Here is a 4,297-nt window from a genome sequence, read left to right as displayed (position 1 = left end):
TTCCTGCCTAAATGTCCCGGTTTTCACCTTCCTTCCTGTTGTTTCGTTCCCACGGCAGTGAAGCACTTCCTGTTCTCCTCCCCCCACAACATCTGGACTACAGGCCTCATTTGGCAGGTGGGCAGCGTCAACTGGACGTCTGGTGTATACGCAGTAAGATAAACACCTGTGTGCGTGTGCTCGCACACACATGTCCACATACTTATAAACACGTTGTAGTCCTCTGGACCAGCTCTTCTTTTGTTTGTCTACCATCTTGCTTTAGTAAGCAGAGTGGATTTGTTCACTTCACTGGAAGTCGCTGGGACTCCTTGGACTGGTACAACATACATATTGGCAGGAAGATCGGCCAGGGTTAAGCACCATGACACAACACCATGAATAATTCTGCCCTGAGCATTATATGGCTTCAAAGGGCATACTAATGCACTGTATAAGTAGGGCAATTATCAACTAATGCACATGTCTTTTATAGTGCATTATAGGTGCATTAAGCATTACTTTGTTGTATGTGTTTACATACACACATCTGGTTTTAGGCCGATCACACCTATCTGTCTTCATCTGGAGAGAACTGATAGTGGGTTGCATTGATCAGTATTATTTTAGCATGTCACTGGGTCACATACATATACCTTGTAGCCTGGTTTTGCATGGTTTTGACTCTTCTCTGTAGATCCTGCCTACTTCCACATTTACCCTGACATTTACCTTCGACATGACAGTTTGTATAATGGCTTAACAAGGCCAAAAATGCCCCAAGCTGATGCTTATGAGGACTGGGCTTGCGTGATTGTGATGTCCGTTTAGTCCGTGTACGACATGCATGTAACAAAATAATTTGGTATAATCAGGCTCCTTATGCTCATACCTCAACGTCTACAGTTCAATTTAATAACTTTTTTTAAGCTAGTAAAACAGAAAATTAAGACAAATCTGACAGAATTCTAGACGTGAAGAGTTTGTTTGGGCGTCTGTTAATTAGACTAGACTCCCACATGTGGATTGCACATCTGTCTTGTTTAAAAAAAAAAAAGTCTAAAACAGGCTGATCTTCAGAAAATTATTATTGGTTAAATCAGATATCCTAGTGAAGTAGTTGATTTTGATTTGGTTATGGACTTTTTACAACTTATATATAGGTTCTTTTACCTTTAAAGAAATATTTGTGAAGAAATGCGATGGAGAGGAGATGAAGTATCTCGGTTTCTTGTTCCCACATGAGGGGAGGAGCGGTGCGGTGGGTGCAGTGATGTGGACGCTGAACTGGACTGTTGTGGTGAAGAGAGAACTCAGCCAAAAGTCAAAGCTCTCGATGTACTGGTCAGTCTACGTTCAGACTCTCACCTGTGGTCACGAGCTTTGGGTAGTGACTGAAAAAATGAGATCATGAATACAATCGGCTGAAATGAGTTTTCTGGGGCTCTGGGCATGTCCAGCTGGGAGGAGACCCCAGGAAAGACCCAGGACATGCTGGAGAGATTACATTTGTCGGCTGTCCTGGGAACGCCTCGGTAAGACGTGGCCGGGGAGAGGGAAACCTGGGCCTCCTTGCTTAGGTTACTGTCTCTGTGACCCGAACCCAGATAAGCAGTTTCAAATGGATGGATATCAATGGAGAGGAATAAAATAATTTGGTGACATCAAACACTGAAGGCAGTGATTATTGGACATGTAAGTCTACAAAATAAACTTGATAAAAGTGTTTATGAATTCACTAAATATAAACTAAATATATGGTCCCCTATCCATATACTTGGTCATCCATACCCGTAGGCCTATATGTCAGACGTAAATACGTGCCACATGTTTAACTTATATTACAGATTTCCAAATCAAATTGCTGAGGTGTGTACTTGAGACGGACAGCTTTTGGTTTTAATTCTGGTTTAGTTTCATTTTGCCCTCCCTCTGTTCTCCTTTTAGAGGTTACAGAAGGGGCCACACTACCAACAACAGTGGTTAACGGCCCATTAAGTCTATGAACACCGCGCAGGTTTAAATGGTGTTTAAATTCCCAATAGATTAAATGCCCAACAGTTTAATAGAGCTGAAACGTAGCTCTATTTTTCCAGATTACTTAAGCGACTACCATTCAAATTTATAAACAAACAGCGCTAAATCGAGCACTCACTTTCCGCCCCGAGAAACTGCTTATAATAGGAACAACGTAGGCGTAGTAATCGGGACCTCAGACGCGGGAAATGTCGTCATCCGCTAACAGGTGCCATTGTTGTCTGAGAGACTTTGATAAGCTTTTGGCCTTTCAGTCAAGTCTGAGGAGATTAGACGGTTTTTTTTATCAAGTTTTTATTAATAAATCAAGGTTACCTAAAGCAGCACTCCGTGTTTATCTCCGACACGACTCAAATAGCTGGCTTTAACAGTAATATATGTGCTTGGTCGATGACTAAGCGTCTCAACGAATGATTTCGTGTCAGACGCTCCCCAGACATGTTTTCTGGAGCTGAACTCTTTCCCTTTTATGCGTAACTCTGCCTCTCGGCGCTTTCCTGCTGTTTGCCTCCCCCCTGTGCAAAGTTTCCTCCGAGCTCTAAAATTTCCCTCACGGCGTATTCTTCTTTGACTCCAGGAAAGCGCCCGGCCCCCCACCTGCCCGGGCACCCCACCTCTCGTTTAATAACAGATCAGCTCGCAGCGGGACTGAAGCTGGCAGCGTTTTACGCGCCTTTTCCCTTCTCGCGACCTTCCACGTGCGCTTTTCCTGCTCGCGACCTTCCACGTGCGCTTTCGCCAAACGCGTAAAAGAATGTGAGCTATTCCAGGGCTGGGAGTCTCAGTTCGGGCGTACCGCAACATAACAGCGATAAGCTGGCGGCGGGAACAAGTGTATTACATTTTTCTAAGTGTGAGAGGGTATATGAAGGGGTCTGCTGTGCGTGTGGTGTGAGTTGCCAGATCATCTCCGCTTATGTCCTGGCGACATTATGTAAAGACGGAGGAGAAGGTCTGCGTGAGATCTCCAGTCTGACAGCCTGAATACAGACGCGCTCCAACAACCAGGACTTCTTGTTGCTCGCAGGAACTCTTAAGTCTGTTTCCATGCGGGAGTTGTCGATGGGACCTGCGGCGATCTGGGGTCCCAGGACGGGCTTCCCGATGCGACTGCTGGTGATTTTGCTCGTGTGTCTGCCGGGTGGCCGGATCTGCAGAACCGAAGCCCAAGTGGTTTCTGCCAAAGTCCTCCGTTCTTCACATGTGCGGCGCAGTGGTGAGCTGATGCTTTCTTGTGTCTCTTTTAAACTTTCCTTTGAACTTTCCTACACATTTCAGCATTATAAGAAACATCTGCTTGCGCAGTGTGTTGTTTTAAGTAGTTTCAAATTATTTGTACTCGTTGAACATACTGTAAATTATTCCAAGGCCTGGTTGGACCTAAATTACTTTTCAAATATGTTTTTTTCTATACAAAATTGCTGTCAAGAGGAAAATGATACAAAGTGTTTGAGAGAGTGAGAGAGAAATATGGAGAGGAAGAGTGCGAGACACAGAGATGTAGAGCTGTCATAGCCTGTGACATGTTCATGACGGACACGTCTCTCGGTCTGTGTCCGGGCTCGGTGTGGAGTTTAGACGCGCTCTTTTCCTCCGCTCATATCACACAGCAGCAGGACTTCCTACTGAAGACGGGTCTGTACTGTCAGACGTGTGTGTCTAGACTGCAGCGATGCCAGAACCGAAGGTCTGTGGTTCTGTTGAATGTAGTTCACCTGAGTGGGGCTCACCTGATTATGCGTTTGATCAGGCTTGTTGATAAGGTGTGTTGGAACAACAAGCGTATATATATATATATATAGAAGTGATTTCTCATCTCCACATTCAACACAGGGACTCGTGCCTGTTTGTATGGGCTGGTTCACGTGTGTGGTAAAGGCGAGAGTCCTTCAGGTGAGCAGTCGTGTGTCCCCGTGAAGACCCAGCAGAACCCCCTCGCTCTGCTAACTCGTCCTGAACCACGTCTGGACTCGTCTGTGTGTGTGTGTGTGTGTGTGTGTGTGTGTGTGTGTGTGTGTGTATGTGTGTGCCTGTGTGGAGGCCAAGCAGCACAAGACCCGCTGACAAGCGACATATGTGTGAGTGTGTGTGTGTGTGTGTGTGTGTGTGTGTGTGTGTGTGTGTGTGTGTGTGTACCTGCGTGTGTGCCGGCCGCTGTGATCCAGGCAGGTGTTCGTTTTCTGAGCTGTTAAAGGTGCACTCAGGCTTGGCTGAGGTGGGCAGGGCAGAGTTTAATACATGTGAACAGCCACGGAGACGCAGCTGGAAGCCACACAGCACA

The 4,297-nt window shown here is 45.9% G+C and overlaps 1 long non-coding RNA gene across 1 annotated transcript in view; it reads left to right on the top strand.

The window, feature by feature from the left end:
- Positions 1-2,559: 2,559 nt before the first annotated feature.
- LOC143508154 (uncharacterized) overlaps positions 2,560-4,297 on the top strand; it is a 14,382-nt gene continuing 12,644 nt past the window's right edge. The window contains exon 1 of the long non-coding RNA XR_013129208.1: positions 2,560-3,232. This is a non-coding gene — a long non-coding RNA (uncharacterized LOC143508154). The remainder of the gene's footprint in view (positions 3,233-4,297) is intronic.

The sequence above is a fragment of the Brachyhypopomus gauderio genome, unplaced genomic scaffold (genome assembly GCF_052324685.1).
Source record: "Brachyhypopomus gauderio isolate BG-103 unplaced genomic scaffold, BGAUD_0.2 sc808, whole genome shotgun sequence".
Taxonomy (NCBI): domain Eukaryota; kingdom Metazoa; phylum Chordata; class Actinopteri; order Gymnotiformes; family Hypopomidae; genus Brachyhypopomus; species Brachyhypopomus gauderio.
The sequence above is the reverse complement of the archived record's forward strand: the minus strand, read 5'-3'. Positions and strand labels throughout refer to the sequence as shown.